Genomic DNA, 21,253 nt, shown 5'->3' with positions numbered 1-21,253 from the left:
CATTTCAAAAGATTAAATGGAAGAAATGAAAAAAATAAAACCTTCCCCATTATAGTCATCTTCTATTCCCAGCATTGAGATGATGATTGGCATGCAGTAGGTGCATAATATGTTTGTAGGTGAACAAGATTGCTTGCATAGGAAGAGCTAGAACAGAAATAGTGCTATATTAAGCTAGGAAATAATGTGCTAATCTGTCTCTAAAATCCTTCCTGTTTAGTAGATCTGATTTATGCTTCTACTTTTTTTCTTTTTACTGTGCTGAAATATACATTCCAGAGAAAAGCCCTTTCCCCCAAATTGTAATGTTCCCAAAGTCTGAGTTGGCAACACACCTAATGGATATAGGTTGTTGTGGGAAAGGTGTTTTTCTTTTTTTTCTTTTTTTTTTTTTTTAGTTTTTCCTGCAGGTGATTAAGAAATTATACTGAAATGAGTAGGTGTGATTGAATATTTCTTTATTTCTTTGGAATGTCATTGACTCGCACATTGTAGCCTTGACTTTGTATTTCTACAAAACAAGGTTTTAAAGCTGTTTGACAAATAATTTCCCTTCTCTTTTACTTCCCTATTTGTAATAAAAGGTAGTGAATGTCACCTGCATTCTTTCCAGGCACATAAATAGCAACATATAAAGTGTAAGCTTACTAATAATGTAAATGTAGCTTTGAGTAATGAACTGTATAACTTTTCTGGCTCTAATAATGAGTATAGAAATTATGGACTCATACACAAAATGCATGAGATTTATTTATTTACAGTTATTTATATTTTTTCTCCATTTGGAATTGGCCAAGAAAATAGATAAGCGAATGGTCAGAGTTTTTACAAATCAAAATTTATAAACTCATCAGAATTCTTATTGATGATAGTGCTTATTTAGATTATTAAACTTTTTTAGCAGAATAGAGCTCTTTATTAAATAGAAGTTGACTTCATAGTGGTATTTTTGTTGTATATGTAAAGGGAGAAAGTGAAAAAAACTGAATATGTAGGGAAAGGGATTATTAATAAGATTCACTGCCTGGTGTAAGACAGTACACTCCTAGTGAATCTGGAACTCTGGAGATGGTTACCTGGGGAAGAGGGACAGAAATGAACATCTGTATCCCTTAGTCATAGCTATTAAATTTTCGCTTTGCTGGTTGCTCCTGTGACTCTCCACTTCACTCTCATCTAGTGATTTGTTTTTGGCTCTAAGCCACTTCTTAAGAAGGCCATTGATTCTTGTGATGGAGTGAGATTACTTGCTGCCAATGTAAGGACCTATTTTTTTTAATTTAAATTCAATTAGCCAACATATAGTACATCATCAGTTTTAGATGTGGTGTTCAGTAACTTACCAGTTGTGTATAACATCCAGTGTGCATCACATCATGTGCTCTCCTTAATGCCCATCACTCAATTACCATCCCCTTACCCTCCTCCCCTTCAGCAACCCTTAGTTTGTTTCCCAGAGTTAGGAGTCTCTCATGGTTTGTCTCCCTCTCTGATTTCTTCCCATTCAGTTTTCCCTTCCTTCCCCTATGATCCTCTGCACTGTTTCTTATATTCCGCATATGAGTGAAACCATATGATAATTGTCTTTATCTGATTGACTTATTTTGCTCAGCATAATACCCTCCAGTTCCATCCATGTCGATGTAAATGGTAGATATTCTTCTTTTCTGATGGCTGAGTAGTATTCCACTGTGTATCAAGACCACATCATCTTTATCCATTCATCTGTCGATGGACATCTCAGGTCCTTCCATAGTTTGGCTGTTGTGAACATTTCTGCTATAAACATTGGGGTGCAGGTGTCTCTTTGGATCAGTACATTTGTATCTTTGGGGTAGATCCCTAGTAGTGATTGTTCGGTCATAGGGTAGCTCTATTCTTAACTTCTTATGGAACCTCCACGCTATTTTCCAGAGTGGCTGTATTAGCTTGCATTCCCACCAACAGTGCAAGAGGGTTTAGCTTTCTCCACATCCTCGCCAACATTTGTTGTTTCTTGTCTTGTTAGTTTTAGCCATTCTGACTGGTGTGAGGTGGTATCTCATTGTGGTCTTGATTTGTATTTCCCTGATGACAAGTGGTGTTGAGCATTTTTTCATGTGTCTGTTAGCCATTTGTAGGTCTTCTTTGGAGATATGTCTGCTCATGTCTTCTGCCCATTTCTTGGCTGGATTATTTGTTTTTTTGGTGTTGAGTTTGATAAGTTCTTTATAGATCTTAACCACTAGTGTAGCGACCTAGTTTTGCACCACTATCCTTTTTTCCTTCTTAAGGAAGAAGAAAATCCATGTTAGCTTTTTCCCTTCCTTTACTGTCTGCTGTTTGCTTTTCTGAACATTGAGCCAATATAAATCTGTTAATGTACATATTTACAATGAATCATTTTTTGTGTGAAAAAGATAATCTTAGAGTTGACATACCTTTTATAAAGAACTTAAAGCCTCTAGACCAACCTCTATCTGGCTTAGAGTAGGTACTTTGCTTCCTCTTTTGTGACTTTGGGAAAATTTCAACCCCTCAGTATCATTTTTTTTTTAATTCTCATCTATAAAATAAAAGTGGTGAGTGTAGATGTGATCTTCCCTAAAATAAGCTCTTAGATCCAGATAAGGATGAGTATAGTTTTCATTAAATCTAGCCAACGGACAATCGGTAACTTATTGAGCATTTATTATTTACAAGGCTCTGTTCCTCCCTCCCACCTTTTTAAGCTAATGATGCTGAAGGGGAATAAGGATGTGATAGAGCACATGAGACGTGAAAAGCATCAGAGTAGGGGCAAAGCATTCCATCCAAGCTGGCACACCAGCAATTCTAAGCAGCACATCGACCATCAGATGCCTAGATTCTTCCCTCAAATTATGAACTTGACACTCTTTGTTCTTAAACTCTTTCTTCCATCTGGTATTTCAGAAAAGAGACTTTTTTCCCTCCTACTTTTGATTCAGCCTTTTGGTATCAGATATCTGCCTATTTGAAAATTTAGTTTTTCTTCACTTTGGTCCTCTTGATGCTCTCTAAAAAAATACATGCCCAAAGCCCTGTGTTTATTAGTACTAGAAGAGGCTACAGATTAGTATTAGAAGAGGTTCATGCTGCAGAGACTTGTTGGAGAGCTAGATTGTTAGTTGTCTTTATGAAATAGACATAGAACATGTGAATTCAAAACATATTATTTACAAATGGTAGCTAGATAGGCATCTCTGTACTGGACTAAGCAGATATATAAGTAGAGTGTATGAATATCAAAATGTGGTAGTTTAACTTGGTAGGTTTCAATACCTACCATGATGATGAAGGTAAGTATTACGTTTTGAGGTAAATTAGAACTGGGTAAAGCCTGGCTTTGCCATCTAGAAACTTTGTTACATTGGGAAAATTTAATTGATTTCTGTAGGTCATAGTTTCCTCAGTTATAAAGTAGAAATAATATTTACTCTAGGGTGTTTTTCATCTGGCTTAAATTAGATAGCGTGTAAATCTCTTACATATACAGTGCTTTCATGAAGGTAGATATATAGTTGTTGCTTCTGTTAGAATTTTAGAAAATATTAAAAAGTGTAAATTTGGTCAGAATTAGCAAATATATCTCCAGAGAGAAAAGAAAAGAAAAATTAGAGGTTAAATATTAGAGTAACTTAAAAAAGGGAAAGTAAGGAAGAGAATTAGCAGAAAGATATTCCTTGAATGATTTTATTGTGAACATATTTCCCCAATGATCTTTAACAAAATCAATAAACCAGAACACAAATAATTATGTTTGAAGGTGATTCAGGCAAAAAGGTACTAATATTTCATAATAGAATACACATAAAATTGATTTATTATCTATAATCCCTGATCTGCTCAAGTTTTTAAGATTTATATCAGATCTGAAATCACTACTTGATAAGGGACTCTAAACTACAGAAAATTTTTAGTGTAAGCCCTTTGTGAAAGAATTACTGTAATCAACATATCTGTAGAGGTTCAAGGAATAGAATAACAGATTTGGAAACAAAATCTGCAACAGCAGTGTATTGGATGATGTGGAGAAATTCTAGAAGACTGCATTTCTTTAAACTACAGATCTTGTTCCCCGGTTTTAGTGTTTGTTGTCATGAAAATAATCACAAACCCGCATGCCTGAGGCTTAATGAAAACCTGGTGGCTGCAGAAATAATCAGAAGTATAACATGCTACATTTCTCTTTTTAACCCATTTCATCTAACTTAACATTTTACAAAGTACTTTCAGGAAGTCTTTGAGCATTCCAATCCCATGCAGATACTCAGTTTTTTAAAAAAATTTTTGTTATGTGGGAAATAGATAAAAGAAGGAGAAAGAATTGGAAGGAAATGACATTTATAATCTAGCATTTTTCAAGCTGAAGAGAATTTGAGAGGCCTTCTACTTTTAGAAATTGATTCTCTAGCAGCCATTCGGCTCTCTTTTGTTGCTTGAGCATCTTTTAGATGCCCACCTTCAAGCAGAGCTGTAATCAGAATAATAGCAATAACCCTCGCCACCACTTTTTGCACGCTTTGTGCCATGATAGGAATGGTGATATCTTCACCATCAGCAGCAAGTCCTAGCTTTTCCTAATACAATTTGTGGGCCTTACAGATTTGTGTGAGGAGCCTTGGAGATCCACCTCATTTCTGCTAAGGTAAGTATAGAAATTCAAGGGAATTGAATTTTCCTGGACTCATCTCTGGTCTGGTGTAGGAATGTAGAGCAGATGCAGTGACTCAAATGTAACTCCATCTGTGCCTTAATGAGATTCAGACACACTCATCTGTCTTTTGTTCTTCTGCTTTAAGCCTGTCCTACTCAGGCAGTATTCTGGTAGGACAGAGGGTCTGTCTTTTGAGTTTTGAAAAGGTAAAGGTAGTTGTTTGTTTAATGAATGATATTGAAAAAATTACATGTATGTATAATTTTTAATATGCGTACATTCTTTAGAAAGGATGTCAATAGCTTTTAGGACATCACTGCAAGAATTTCACACAGAAGGGAAAACAAGGCTAGTACCCTTGTATATAATAACATGCATTATAATTTAGTGATTTAGTGTTAGGTTTCTAAAGATTTATTCTTAAAAAAAATATTTATTCTTTTGCTTTTCTTTCTTACACATTACTGTAATTCCAGTGTGTTTAAGGGAGGAGAATAGGATTGGTTTAGACTGGATGTGGAAGGGGAGAAGGAGCCTAGGTTATTTTAGAATAGGAATGTGGCAGATAAATGCTGTATTAATGGGATTTGGGTATCCCTGTCCCCTCCCCTTTTGTGCAAATCATTATATTCTCGTTCAGTGAGGTGGATGCTTTAGGTATTGTAAACCTCTCTGAAAACCACTGTTAGCAACAAATTTGTTCTGTGCCTGACATCAGGGTTAAGCAAATGTGTTCTATGTCTACCTTGGAGACACATGAAGGGTGTGCTTCCTGGAATTCATTGTTAAGGGACTGTTATTCTTCTGAGAAGAAGAGAAATGAGAGAGGGAGAGGCTTACCACAAACAGAAATGAAACTAAAACTAAATGCTGACAGTGTTATGTAATCATGGAGCCATCACCACAGTCATGATAGAGAAAATGTTTCCTCATGTTAACCGTCAGTACTCTTCTTCCACCTCCAGCAACCACTGACCTGTTTTTTTTTTTTTTTGCTATAATTTTGCCTCTTCTAGAATTTTATACAAATGAAATCATACTAGATATTTTGTGCGTGTGAGTTTGGGTTCTTTCAATTATCATCTTGAGATTCAGCCAGGCTATTCCTGAATCCATAATTTGTGTATTTTTACTGCAGAATACTATTCCACTGTATAGATACATCAAAATTTGTTTATCCATTCACCACTTAAAAGACATTTGGATTCTTTGAATTTTTTGGCTATTACAAATAAGGCTGCTGTGGACGTTAGGGTAGAAGTCTTTGTATAGACAGGTTTTCTTTTCAGTTAAGTAAATATTTAGGAATAAAATTGTTGGATCATCTAATAAGTGTATATCTAACATCATAAAAAACCGCCAAACCATTTTATGAACTGGCTTCACCACTTTTCTTTGCTCATAGCAAAGTAAGAGAGTTCCAGTTCCTCTACATCCTTGCCAACATTAGGTAATGTCAATCTTTTAAATTTTAGCTATTCTTGTGAGTGTATAGGGATATCTCATTAAGTTTTTTTTTAAAGATTTTTAATTTATTTATTACACATACACACACACACACAGAGTGAGAGAGACAGAGAGAAGAGAGAGAAACAGGCAGAGGGAGAAGCAGGCTCCATGCAGGGAGCCCAACGTGGGACTCGATCCCAGGTCTCCAGGATCATGCCCTGGGCAGAAGGCGGTGCTAAGCCGCTAAGCCACCGGGGCTGCCCCTCATTAAGCTTTTGATTATTTTTATTGCTGTAATGACTGTGATGATGCTGAGGATTTAATCCATAAGTGTACTTGTCATTATATATCTTCTAATATGATTTGACTGCAAATCTTAATGCCAGTTTTAAAAAAAGAGGTCTTTTTGAATTTAAGAAATATTTTATATTCTGGATACAAATATTGCATTTTCTTCTGTCTGTAGATAGCCTTTTCATTTACTTAGTTTTTTCAAAAGAGCAGAAGTTTTTCATCTTGCTGTATGTTTTATTGATATTTTCTTTTATATTTATGCTTTTGGTGTCTTATTTAAGAAATCCTTGACAAACTCAAAATACTTTGTGTCCTAGAAATTTTTGGAGCTTTAGTCTGCATACTAATCTATTTAGACAGGTTTCTCCCACTTTATTATTTTTTGCAAAATAGTTTCAGCTACCCACATTATGTGTGATTTTAATTTTGTAATTGTTTTGACAAGCATAATTTCTTGGACAACTTTGTAGTTAGCCTTAACTTCTGGCCAAGTTTGTTTTATATATATATATATATATATATATATATATATATATATATATATATATATATATATAATGTATGGTTGTAAATTCATACACTTATCACATTGAATGTGTTACTGTATACAAAACTCTTAATGCTTTATTCTCAAATGCTGGGTTGAAAAATATTTTGAAAGCCTTTTAAAGTATGTATCTTTATAAAGTAATATTCAGGATGATGATGGAAATTGTTTATATTGTTATGATAAAAATGACAGTATAATGTTACTCAATGTATTTAATGGTTTATTTGCAGAGGGAGAGAGGAGGAAGGTTCTCATACCATTCTTCCCTTTAAAATTTTGTTTATTGGCTCTATAAAAAAATTAATATTTCAGGTAGTATATACTTTTTCATTATCTTTTAAAGGATGATCCTGTGTCTTAAATAGTTTGTGACACATAATTAAAAAAAATAGGAACAGAAGCCTGCCTTTCTGTATAGAATTTAAAGTAATCACATCTATTTCTATAAAAAAAAATGCTGTTTGGATTTTTTTTTGAAGATTTGTATATTTGCATTTTTTTTGAAGATTTGTATATTTAATTTAGGGAGAGAGAGAGAGAGAAAGTGCATGAGGAAGGGGCGAGTGGAGGGAGAGAATCCCAAGCAGATTCCCTGCTGAGTGTAGAGCCCAATTTGGGGCTCAATCTCACCAATATGAGATCATGACCTGAGCGGAAATCAAGATTCTGATGCTTAACTGACTGAGCCAGGTGCCCTGTTGCTTGGATTTTGTTAGGAATTATATTGAAGTATATAAAAATTTGTAGGAAATTGCCATCTTTACTATGTTGAATCTTCAATCTATGATCACAGTGTGTCTTTCCATTTATTTAGATTTTTAGAAATTTATTTCATCAGTATTGTGTAGTTTTCAGCATACACGTCCTGTACATATTTTCTTAGATTTACACTTACTAGTATTTTATCTTTTTTTTCCTCCTCAGTGGGTGGTTGTAAATGGTATTGTATGTTTTTTTTTTTTAAATTTTAGTGTCTACACATTCATTGCTTTTATAAAAATATAATTGATTTTTGCATGTGTATTTTGTATCATGTTACCTTGCTAAACTTACATGTTACTTCTGAATTTTTTTATAGATTCCTTGAGTTTTTCTACATAGACAACCATATCATCTGGAATTAGGGGCAGTTTTATTTCTTCCTTTACAATTTGCATGTCTTTTATGTCCTCTTTTTGAACTGTATTAATAAATAAGAGTGCTGAGAACAGACATCTTTGCCTTGTTCTTAATCTTTTTTTAATTTTTTTAAAAGATTTTATTTATTTATTCATGAGAGAGAGAGAGAGGCAGAGACAGAGGCAGAGGGAGAAGCAGGCTCCGTTCAGGGAGCCCAACATGGGACTCGATCCCAGGTCTCTGGGATGAGGCCCTGGGCTAAAGACAGCGCTAAACTGCTGTGCCAGCCACCGGGCCCCACCTTGTTCTTAATCTTAAAGGAAAAGCCATTACCATTAAATATGTTACAATTTTACTATTAAGTATATTTTACCATTAAGTATAATGTGATTTAAAGGTTTTTTGAAGATACTGTTTATCAAATTGAGGAAGTTCCCTTCTGTTCCTATTTTTCTAATCATTTTTATCATAAATAGGTGTTGAATTTTTTGCCTCAACTGATAGGATCATGTGATTTTTCTTTTTTGTCCTGTTAATGTGGAGGATTTTAGTAGTTGATAAATTTTCAAATATTGAACCAGCCTTGCATCCCTGGAATAAACCTCTTTAGTTCATGTTGTATAATTTTTTTAAAAGGTTTTATTTATTTATTCATGAGAGACACACAGAGAGAGAGGCAGAGACACAGGCAGAGGGAGAAGCAGGCTCCATGCAGGAAGTCTGATGTGGGACTCGATCCCAGGACCCTGGGATCACACCATGGGCCAAAGGCAGGCACTAAACCGCTGAGCCACCCAGGGATCCCTCATGTTGTATAATTTCTTATATTGCTATATTGTTAAATCCTGTTTGCTAATATTCTGTTAAGAATGTTTGTATCAATATTCACAAAGATGCTGACTGATATGGAGGTTTTTTTTTAATTTTTTAACTTTGTCTGGCTTTGGTATCAGAGTAATTAGCTTCATAAAATGAACTGAAGTGTTCCTCTTTTGTCTTTTGGAAGAGATTGTGTGAAATTGGTATTAATTCCTCTTTAACCATTTTGAGGAATTCTTCAGTAAAACTTTCTAGGCCTTATAGATTCCTGGTGTGTGTGTGTGTGTATTTTAAAGTTATGAATTTAATTGCCTTAATAGTTATAATACTACTTAAATGATGTCTTTCACATTGGATGACTTGTAATTTATGTTTTTTTAGAAAGTTTATTTTGTGTACATTGTCAAATTTATGTTTATGGAGTTCATTGTATTCCTTTATTATCTTTTGATGTCTGTAGGGTCTTATTCCATTTCTGATATTAGTAATTTGTGTCTTCTCTTTTTTTCATTTTCAGTCTTTCTAGAGACTTGTCAATTTCATTGATGTTTTCAAAGAACGAACTCGTTATTTCATTGATTTTTCCTCTTGTTTTTCTCTGTTCATTTCATGGATTTCTACTCTTGATTTTTTCCTTCAGTCTACATGCTTTGGGCTTATTTTACTTGTCTTTTTTCTAATTTCTTTAGGTAGGAGCCTAGATTATTGATTTGAGACTTTTCCTCTTTTCTAATATGTTTATTTCATGCTATAAATTTCCCTCTTTGTCCTGCTTTGGCTGAGTCCCACAAATTTTGATATGTTGCATATTCATTCAGTTCAATGTATTTTTTTTTTTTTACAGATTTTATTTATTTATTCATTAGAGAGACAGAGAGAGACAGGCATAGACACAGGCAGAGGGAGAAGCAGGCTCCACGCAGGGACCCTGATATGGGACTTGATCCTGGGACTCCAGGATCATGCCCTGGGCTGAAGGCTGGCGCTTAACCGCTGAGCCACCCAGGGATTCCCCCCAGTGCAATGTATTTTTTTAAATTGCCCTTGAGATTTTCTCCTTGATTCATGGATATATATATTTTTTAATTTAAAGATTTAGAGAGAGAGTGTAAATGAGAGAGACGGACAGAGAGAGTGTACAGGCCGGTGTGGGAGGTGGGGAGTGGCAGAGGCTGAGGGAGAAGCAGATCCCCCGCTGAGCAGAGAGCCTAACATGGGGCTGGGGCTTGATCCCAGGATCCTGGGATCATGACCTGAGCCCACGGCAGATGCTAAACCGACTGAACCACTCAGGCACCCTGACTCATGGATTATTTATAATAATTGTTTGGTTTCTAAGTGTTTGGGTGATATTCCTGTTATTTATGGTTTTATTTCATTGTAGTCAGAAAACACACCACACAGTCTGATTTCAATTATTTTAAATTCACTGAGTTTTTTTTTTTTTTTTTTTTGGACCAGAATATGATTTATCTTGTATATATCCTGTGGCTCTTGAAAGTATGTATATTTTGCTGTTCTTGGGTGGAATGCTGTATAAATATTGATTAAATCCTGTTGGTTGATGGTGTTGTTGAGTTCTATTATATCTTTGCTGATTTTATTGTAGCTGTTTTGTCAGTTCTTGCAAGAGGTGTATTGAAGGTGGCAACTCCAATTGTGGATTTGTCTATTTCTCCTTTCAATTATAATCAGTTTTGCGTAACATATTCCACAGTGCCGTTATTTGTTGCATATATGTAAAATGGCTACATTTTCTCGATGGATTGATGATTTTATCATTATATAATATCCCTTTCTGTGTCTGGTAACTTTCTTTGTTCTGAGGTCTACTTTATTGGATATTAATACGGCCACTCCTAATTTCCTTTGATTGATGCTTACATGATATAAGCATGTCTAAGCATCATGCTTTTTTTTTTTTTTTTTGCTTTCAACTTGCATATATTGTTATATTTGAAGTAAGTTTATAGACAGCTTGAGTCAGCATATAGTTTGGTTGTGTGGGTAGAGGGAAGAATGCTTCATTCTTCTGGGTAGAAGGTGGGAGTTTGGGCTTCCCATGTGATCCCCACTGGTAACACAGGGGCCTGGGGAGGGGCTGGTTACTGACTAGTGGAGGTGAAAGTCCTAGCTCCTCACTTGGCTTTTTCTCACACATCAGCTGGAATGTTGTGGTGACTCATCGTAGCATTGAAAGAAGGGAAGTCCAGGCTCTTTACTTGGCCTGTGTTAGTGTGGGTATGTGTGGGGCCACAGTTTTTTCCTGTGGTATTTGGCTGGAGTAGTGCTGTCATTATATAAGATTTTCTGTCTTCTGAGGTTGACTTTCTCCTGGTCCTTTGGCTGAAGAAGCAGTGTCTTGTTGGGGCTTTTGTTTTTTTGTCTGTACCTATTTTTTACAACTTGCCAGCTTTTCTACTCAAAGTCTGGAGTATATGAGGCAAAATGAAAGCCTGACATCTCCCCATGGATCCTGAGGTCTCTAGCCAGTTTCTTTCGTCTCTGTCTTTACAGTCTTGTTTGTTGTGTAGATAATGTCTAGGGTATTCAGTTGTACTTCATGGAGAGAATTCCTAGGTGGAGTAGCAGTCTGTCTACCCTATCTTCCTGAATGTGGAAGTCTATAATCTGCTTTTTTAACAAGATCTCTAGGATCTGTTACTTTGAGTATACATGTTGAATAGCGAGGCTCTGCATAAGTTTATCATTTATTTGCTAATAGTGACATTTAATTCTTCTTAGAGGTTTGGAGATGGAGTACCAAGTTACCTTTGTTGTAAATGACAGATTTTGTTTCGCTGTACTTTATGCTAAATTTTAGATGAATTTTTTCCTAACCCATATTCATGATCATCAAATATTACAACAAAGTCTGTGGTACCTCAGATTGATCAAGGTTTTAATATGAAACAAATCACTAGCCAGTTTCCTGAAGCATGTAAGTCATTCTGCAGCTATCAGTGTGGACTATTTATGAATAAAGAATTACTCTTACCCCTCGTCTTGACTATTTTATGTGAGGCAGTAGTTATTCTCAGGAGAGCACTTGGTAGCACAACTTTGATTTTTCTGTGATACCTTGGGGGGTTCGGTAGAACTGCAAAATGAAGCAATACTCTCCTTGAATGGAATCCAATCTTAATACCTTTCTTCAAATATATATTGGGGAAGGCACAAGATAATGTTGGTAAAGTCTTAACTTGGAAGGAATTTATAACATGAACTACTAGGTTAATTAGTCTGTTTTGGTGAAAACAGTAAGAAAACAAACTGCTTTTCATGGAAGAAGAAACTTATGAGTAGCTTTTATGTTTAAGAGCACTGTTGATATTTCCTTAACACACTGTATAAACCTACAATGAATTGCTTTACGTGTTAAGGAGATTTCACGAGGGAGCTTTCTGTATTTGGCAGGTGTTCTGCTATAATGGAGGATAACATTTTATTTTCAGAAGAAAAATGGTCAGTATGTAGTTTGTTTTTTATAGGCGTCTTTTCTCCTATGGGGCATAAAATTTTGGCCTTGACAAAAAACAAGACATGTAATGGAATTGAGAATGCATACATATCAGACTATTTATAAAACCATTATTTCTCCTTCTCTTTGTCATTTATGTTGTCGAGCCTCATCTCATTTTTTTCCTGTACCAAGATTTCCAGATGTGATGACATACTATCACTTTCTGCAACTCAGTTCTCATTTCTAGGTCTTCCATATATTTATTTTAGGAGTTTTAAGTATCTGCTTTATGTTGCATAGTTTTTGACCTTCTAGCTTCAAACTACAGGGAAAAGTGATCTCTCCTGGTAGCCCTCTGTAGTGGGTGAGTGGGGAATCTTGGTTTCTCTAGCCAGTGGTTCTCAAATATTTTATCTTGGAACTCTTACACTTTGAAAAATTATTGAAAACCTCAGAGACTTTGTTTATGTACATTGTGTTTATCTGCATTTGCCATATTAGAAATTAAAGCTGAGAAAATGTTAAGAGACTGATTAATTTATTTAAAATGACAAGAATAAAGCTACTATAACATAAATAACTTTTTACAAATATAGCTTTATTTTCAAAGACAGAAAACAAATGGAGAGAAGAGTGGCATTGCTTTTCATTTGTTCAAATCTCTTTATTAGTATCTGTCCTAATAGAAGATTGCTAGGTTTTTATATCTGCTTTTGCATTTTAAAATGCTGTTTTGGTTGACATAAATGAAAATTTGTTCTTACAAAGATATGCAGTTAGAAAAGAAAGAAGTGTTTTAATAGCCTTTTCAGAAAATTGAGGATATTCTTTTATCCTAAGTATAACTCAACAAATGGTAGCATTTTAAAAGGTTAGTTGCAATGTGAAATCTGAAACCATATCAAATATTTTTGTACTCTGTTATATTAAAATCCTTGTTGCACTTTCAGTGGATCACTTAGCTGTTCACGATTTTGCAGTTTTGTTTGGAACATACTGGTTCACTTAGTTATGAGATATTACAATATTGATATTTATTTATATATTCACAGATCAATTCAGAAACAGTCTTTCAGTGTTGGGGGGCCGCAAGCTCACAGTGGCAGATAAAAACATTCTAAAATTCGCATTTTCACTTGAAAGCCTCAAGTTTATCATTGGCAACAAGTCCAGTCCATTGTTTTCCTTGAAGAGGCAGGCTCACTTTATTCGCTTTCAAGATGTTTGCCAAATATCCAAGTTTGAATAACTGTAATTTATGTAAGTTGTTATTTTAAGTGAAAGTTATGTTCCATGAAAAAAGTGGCTAGTTCAGGTCACACTTCAAACAATTGCATAAGTGATCTTCCTTGAGATATTTCTTATGTTCTGGTATGCAATACAAGTGTGGTATGGTTGTGCCCTTCCTGTTTATGTCTCAGACTATTAAGAATTTTGTACTTAAGGCTAAATATTTAATAAAATCAACTCTTACTGCTTTATCAGGACACCGTTAAGTTCAGCTGGCTTTAAAAAATTATTATTATTACTGTAAGTGTGTGGTAGTAAAGAATATAGTGACTATTAGTGGAGTTTGGTGCCATTGCCTACATTCATGCTAAGATGCCAGAAGTTTCACTCACCATTGCTTTTGCACTGGTAGTGCAAATACCAATACAGTAAAAAAAAAAAGACAAAAACATCTGCATATTGTAATGAGAATAGTCTTGACCTTGCAGAACACCTTTAAGAGAATGGGTCTCCGGATCTCCAGGGGTTCATGGACCAGCCTTTGAGAACCACTGCTCTAAGTTGTGGATATATAAGAGAATAGGTATATTGTTAAACAATTATTAGTATTATTATTTAATTTGAAATGTAGAGGAATTTCTAAACAAACAGGCTTGGTAATTAATTATACCCATGAGAAAATGTAGCAAACAAAGTCAGAAACCAAGACAGTGTAGCTAATCCATTTTGTCTATAAAATAAGTCAGGGGATATGCTGAAAAGGCTAGAATATGAATGATCAGAGTGAAACCAGCAAGAGAACCAGTATCTTCTGCATGGACTAAAATGATATAGAGCATGAGCCCTTCCCAACTTGCCCTTCTCATCTTATACACAAATTAGAAGTCTCCAAGCAAGAGTATCTCAGAAAAGACAGCCCGCAGGGAGAATGCTTGGGAGGGGCAGGCCGAGAGACCTGTGGATGGCAGCCATTGAGATGTGAGGGGTGATGCTGCAAGAAGGGAAGGAAGTGGATTTTATTAAAGGTCTGCTGTGTGTGTGTCAGGCACTGTGCAAGGCACTTCACATATATTGCTTTTCAGTTCTCATAACAAATTTATGAAGTCACTATTATCAGCCTCATTTTGGAGATGGTGAAGAGGAGCCTCAGGTGTTAAAAAACTAGCCTGAGACTACGTTGCTCCTGTAGGTTGCACTTGGAATTCAAACCATCGCCTTTTCACTCCAGTATGGCGATCTTCATATAAGTATTCATAAGCCCGTTGGACTTCACTGTTGACTGGTCCATTGTTAGTATATCTGCCTTATAAGCATATTTCTAAATATACATACATACACTTCAGGCTTAATTTTTACCTTCCTGAGTAAAACAAACACAATTTTGTATTCATTCCTCCACTAGGGGGGGCAAGAGTGCTAATTTGTTAGGTAGATAATGATTGAATGATCGATAGGATTTATTTGTATGTCCTGTAGGAAATTATACATGGAAACCGCTAAACATTTATCTAATGATTATTCCTAGGAGGAAAGATGCTATGCTATCTTCTTACCAAAATCTAGCAGATTGCTTTTACTCCCTAAATACAAAAAATAAATGATGTGTAGTTTAACTCAAAACTGTGACTGGCATTTGAAGAGGGGAGGATCACGTCAAGTGGATTGGCAAAATTAGCAGTAAACCAAGCCAGGAAGATTCAAATTCTAGTCTCAAGTTTGTTTGCTTTTTTATTTTAATACATATGAAATTTAAGCTTCTTAATTTAACATTGTTATGATCTGTTTAATGCTGTGGTGTCTGAAAGAAGTGATACGATTTTCCTAAGACATTATTTAAACCTTAAAGAAAAGTATTACATAACTTTCTGTGTTTAGATAATGTTTTTATTAATTAGCATTTTAATTTCAGATGTATCATTTACATATGGCTAGGCATGGAGGGTCCCTTAAAATAAATAATATATCTAGTTCCTTATTTATGTAATTGCCATGTGGGTAATTTATGGTAAAATTATGAAGCACTTTAAAAAATGAAAACTGTGAACTGTGAAAAAATTACATAACGTCTGCCACTAAAATATTTTTATTTGAAAAGAATTTTTGGCTATTGTCCTGATTTATTGTTCTTCAAGACTCCTATAAACTCTGGGTGATGATTACTGTGAAAATAATTAGAAATTCCATAAGCATCATAACCAGGATAATTGTGAAACTTTGCCAGCCAAATTCTTACTCTGTATATCATGCATATTTTGTTGTTGTTGAGTTCTAGTTTGTAAATGAGAGGGTTGACAATAGTTATCATTTGACTATAGATACAATGAAGACTTTTCTTGAGATCTATGTAGATTTTTTTCAAATTTTGAAAATCTTTGAAGATTTACTAAAGTAATATATCTTTACATGATTCTAATTTTGAGAAGTTATGGCTGTTGGAGCCAATGGGCCAAGGTTCATAATCTCATTTGCTCTGGTAATACAGGTCATGTGATGTTGGGATATGTCTTAATCTTTTTGAACATTAATATGTAATTGGACTATAGGGTTACTGTGTTGTGGTAGGCATTGAGGATACAAAGATGAATCCTTAGCTGTCCTGTCTTCAAGGATGGTAGTCTAGTGGGGGCACTGGACAAGAGAGCAAACCATTCCAATGAGAGGTAGTAAGGGCAGTAGTAAAGTGATGCCCACTTGCTACTGTGGCATCACCCAAAGGGTTACCAAGCTTAACTGGGATATAGTGCATGGATATGCTTCAGAGGAGGTAAGGCTTGGACTTAAAGGGCTAATAGGTGTAGAATTTGGGGAGCTAGGAAGAAGGAACATATTTTAAGCAGAAGAAATAGCATGGGATGTACCACGGTGGAAGAGGACAGTGTGACTTTTTTTTTCTTTACGTTTTGATTTTTTGTTTAATAATTTTACAACACCCAATGTTCATCACTACTAGAGCCTTCCTTAATCCATCCCCCATGTAACCCCACTCCGCCCATCTCCCCTCCAGAAACCCTTAGTTTGTTCTCTATAATTAAGAGTCTGTTTCCTGGTTTGCCTCTCTCAATCTCCATCTCTCTCTCTCTCTTTTAATATGTTCATGTTTTCATGTTTTGTTCTTAAATTCCATGAGTGAAATCATATGGTATTTATCTTTCTCTGACTTATTTCTCTTAGTATAATATTCTCTAGCTCTATCCATGTCATTGCAAATGGCAAGATTTCATTCTTTTTTTTATGGTTGAGAAATAATAACCCATAGTATATATACCACATCTTTATCCATTCGTCAATGGACATTTGGGCTCTTTCTCTATATTGGCTATTGTAGATAATATTGCTATAAACATTGAGGGTCATGTATCCTTTGAATTAGTATTTTTATATTCTTTGGGTAAGTACCTAGTAGTGCAATTGCTGGGTCATAGGGGAGTTCTATTTTTAGCTTTTTGAGAAACCTCCACACTGTTTTCCAAAGTGGCCATACCAACTTGCATTCCCTTTCTCCACATCCTTGCCAACTTCTGTTGTTTCCTGTGTTGTTAATTTGAGCCATTCTGACTGGTGTGATCATTGTAGTTTTGATTTCTATTTCCCTGATGTTGAGTGATGTTGAGCATCTTTTCATGTGTCTGTTAGCCTTCTGGATGTTGTCTTTATAAAAATGTCCATTCATGTCTTCTGCCCATTTAACTGGACTATTTATTTTTAGGGTGTTGAGTTTGAGAAGTTCTTTGTGTATTTTGGATGCTAACCTTTTGACAGACATATCATTTATAAATGTCTTCTCCCATTCCAAAGTTGCCTTTTAGTTTTATGGATTGTTTCCTTCACTGTGCAGAACCCTTGTTTTGATGAAGTCCCAGTAGTTCATTTTTGCTTTTGTTTCCCTTGCCTCAAGAGACCTATCTAACAAATTGCTACAGTTGATGTCAGAGGGGTTACTGCTGTGTTCTCCTCTAGGATTTTGGTGGTTTCCTGTCTTACATCTAGGTCTTTCATCTGTTTGGAATTTTTTTTTTCTTCCAGGATTTATTCTTGTGTTTGGTGTGAGAAAGTGGTCTAGTTTCTTTCTTTTGCATGTTGCTGTCCAGTTTTCCCAACACCATTTGTTGAAGAGACTGTCTTTTTTCCATTGAATATTCTTTCCTGCTTTGATAAAGATCAGTTGACCTTACAGTTATGGGTTCATTTCTGGGTTCTCTATTTTGTTCCATTCATCTATGTCTGTTTTTGTGTCAGCCACACTGTCTTGATCACTAGAGATTTATAATGTAACTTGAAGTCTGTAATTGTAATGCCTCCAGGTGTACTTTTCTTTTTCAAGACTGCTTTGGCTATTCAGAGTCTTTTGTGATTCCATACAAATTTTAGGATTGTTTGACTCTTTTAAATTATAAAAATATAGAGTGAAAATGGAATAATGCAGGGGAATAAGTTGGAGATCTACAATGGGGCTGACACCAGTGTTTCTTGAGACCACTTTTTTATGTTTAAATCTTGTCTAAATGATAGGAAGCTATTCATAACTTTTCTATAAGGAGTGACGTGATTTTGTATTTTTAGGACAGTTCTTGGTATCACACTGGGGAGAAGTCAGAAGATATTGCAGTAGATTCAGTGAGAAGTAGTATAGTCTGAGATAAGACTGTGTAAGAAGAGGCCAAAGGAGCCTAGGGGTGACTCAGGCTTCAGGTTTGGGTGACTGTATGGAAAATAAAGGAGAGGAGTAAGCTCTTTGGAAGGGGCTTTGAGCTGGAGATAGAGATTAAAACACAAGAAAACATAACCTTAAAATAATGTTTGAGTGCTTCCAGTGTGCCAGGGATACAGTAAGGTTTTTAATGTACTTAATTGTCTCAGTCTCCCCTTGAGGTATTACCACCTATCATTGAAAGATGAGAAAGCAGATTCAGAGGGGTCACATATCTGACCTAAGATTATAACTGGAAGTGATGGAACTTGGAATTGAGTCTAGGTCTATCCAACCCTAAAGTACAACCTTTTCTCACTCTATTACTTGGGAATCATCATACAGCTATGGTTGAAGTGATGAGTATAAATATAAATGGTCAGGAGGAGTATATAGACAGAGAAGAGATGATGGCCAAGGGTAGAACTTGGGCAAATAACACTAGATTAAATGGAACCCACTTAAATGGAGCGTCTTCTGTGTCTCTATGAAGATGCATTCAGAGAGGTAGGAGGCTAACTAGAAAAAGCATCATGGCGAGGACAAAAATGTTAGAATCATCCTTCAAGGCTCTCATTTTTTTCTCACCCTTACATCCTGTCCATCAGCAAATTCTTTTGGATTTGCCTTCAGAATATATGCAGAATCTGACCATATCCTCCTGTCTAAGCCACTCAACTCGCCTCTGCTCTAACAGGAAATCCTGTTAGCCTGTTCTTGTCCCTATCCTCTTTTCTCCACCCAGTAGTCAGTGCAATCAGATCATCACTCCTCTGATCACAACTATCCAGTGGTCTTTGTTGTCATTCAGAATTTAATCTAAACTACTATGGCCTACAAGGCAGCAATGACTGCCACAGGCTACCTCTCTAACCTCTCCTTCTACATCCTCCCCAGGGTCATATCACCAGCCACAAGCTAAGCATGCTCCTTTTTTGGACCTTTGGACCAATTGCCTGCCTGGAATGCTTTTTCCCTGATCTCTGTCACTATCGGAGTGATCCAACCCTCCCATCTGAGATAGCACTTTCCATTTTCCTGCTCTCCCTCTTCATTCTCTTTTTCTCCGTAGAATTCTTCATCACTGGACATATTAAACTTACTTCTTTGCTTTGTGTTAATCGCCCCCAAATCTCCATGTCTAAACTTTATGAAAGTAGAGATTTTGCCTTTTTTTTGTTCATTCCTCTATTTCCAGGATCTAGAATATAGTAAATGCTTAACAAATATTTGGATAAATGAAGGCAGCCAGACTGGCTTTTAAAAACAAGTAAATCAGATCATGCTGCCCCCTGCCCCCTGCTGTTCAACCTTTCCACCCCCATAGACTCCCATCATCATCAGAATAAAATCCAAACTCCTTTCTGTGGTTCACGAGGCCTTCCATGATCTGGACCTTGGCTGAGACTAACCCTAGTCTTGACACTCCGCCCTGGGTAACTACATTCCAGCCACATTGGCCTTCTCTTTCTTCCTGGAACTCATTAAGCTCATTTCTTTCTCTTGCTGCTCCCTCTGCCAGCCACTCCTTCTACACGGTTGGCTCCTGTTGTTCCTTCAGATCTTTGCTCAAGTACTGTTTCTGCAGAAAAGCTTCCCTAGACGACCCTCTCTTAAAACAGTGTTCCCAGTACTTGCCTCTTCACCCCAAATCTTCCCAGGACTCAGGCTAATTTTTATCATCAAAATTGTCCCTGCCTGAGCAACATTGTTCATTGATTTACTTAATAGTATTCTGTCTCTCCACCTGGGTTATAAACTTGATGAGGGTGGGGGCGGTTCGTGTCTTATTTACCATCATATTCCCAGCGTAGTGGGAAGTATATATCTGAAGGTAGTGCTTGGTACATCTGGAAGCCCAATACTTAGAGGGTGGATGAATGAAATACTCCTGCCACTCCTGTGAGGGTGGTTCATTATTATTGTGAATAGTTGAATGTTCTTTTGGTGACACGCGGTTTAAATGAATGTCTAAAACTTCTAGGATGAAGGTTATGCAGTTTGAACATTAAGTAATGAGACTGCCTTTCCAAACTGGCTCATGGAATTCCGGTACATTACTTTATAGAGATTCTTTTTGCGCATTCTTGGGAACCCAAATCTCTCAAACTTTCAGGATGCTGTAATTTTTATTTTTAGTTGTTGCCAAAAGTATTTGACTGAATTAGATCGCTAGATCCTTGAGGAGAGCGAGGCCATAATCCCTTTTGTATCCCCAGCACCTTACCTAGAGTTCAGCACAAGAGTAAGTAGGTGTTTAATAAATGTCTGTCAATGGTAGGTTAAAAAAAATGACATTTCAAGAAAAATGATGCTTCAAAACTTAGAATTTTCTGTAGAATATTTTCAGGTTTTTTAGATTTCAAAACTGAACACCACCTCCTGTAACCCCTCCCCACCACCACCATTCCCAAGAAGCTTAACCTTTCAGAAATGTTTGGTTGCTGAGAAACTGAAGAAGAGGAATGAAGGGGTGATAGCTCATACTAAATTTAAATCTGTCCTCCAGGCCAGAGAAACAGAGGGGACCTATAATCATTTATTCACCCACGGTTACTCTCTATTTGGATGAGGTTGGGGTGGAGGCAGGGAAAGGCTCTGTGGTCTAGCATCCTTCTTCCCTCTTATTTTCTTTTTGATAAAACAGCCAGTGTTCAGTGTGGCTCCAAAAGTTTTGGCTTGGGGATTAAAAAAGCGAGCAACAGGTAGCAGTGACGCAGGTTATGCTCAGTCATTGAGCTGCACACACCTTAAGCCAACATAACCCGTGAAAGGTGGCAGTGTTTGAACTGAATCTGTGCTTTTTAGATGGAGCAGCACCTTTTCAATAAAAGCACGTTTATACCGACTCCTTAAGAAGTTTAGACTGGAGGGCTGTCTCCAGCAACCAGCCCCCCTTCTGCCAAACCCCATTTGTTTGTCTTGGCAGCTGGGCTGTGTCTGCTTGGCTGGTGCTAATGCTGGGATGTTAAATTGATGAAACAC

At 36.2% G+C, this 21,253-nt stretch overlaps 1 protein-coding gene across 4 annotated transcripts in view; it reads left to right on the top strand.

Annotated features, from left to right (window-relative positions):
* The window catches only part of ADAMTS3 (ADAM metallopeptidase with thrombospondin type 1 motif 3), a 260,554-nt gene that overhangs the window by 51,355 nt on the left and 187,946 nt on the right, over positions 1-21,253 (top strand). The window contains exon 2 of one of the 4 annotated variants that reach the window (XM_072775381.1): positions 4,606-4,648. The exons of the other annotated variants lie outside the window; for them this stretch is intronic. The gene's annotated coding sequence lies outside the window, so the exon portion shown is untranslated. The remainder of the gene's footprint in view (positions 1-4,605; positions 4,649-21,253) is intronic. 4 annotated transcript variants of the gene reach the window in all.

Source organism: Canis lupus, chromosome 14, assembly GCF_048164855.1.
Source record: "Canis lupus baileyi chromosome 14, mCanLup2.hap1, whole genome shotgun sequence".
Taxonomy (NCBI): domain Eukaryota; kingdom Metazoa; phylum Chordata; class Mammalia; order Carnivora; family Canidae; genus Canis; species Canis lupus.
Note: the sequence above shows the minus strand (reverse complement) of the source record. Positions and strands in the feature narration are given on the sequence as shown.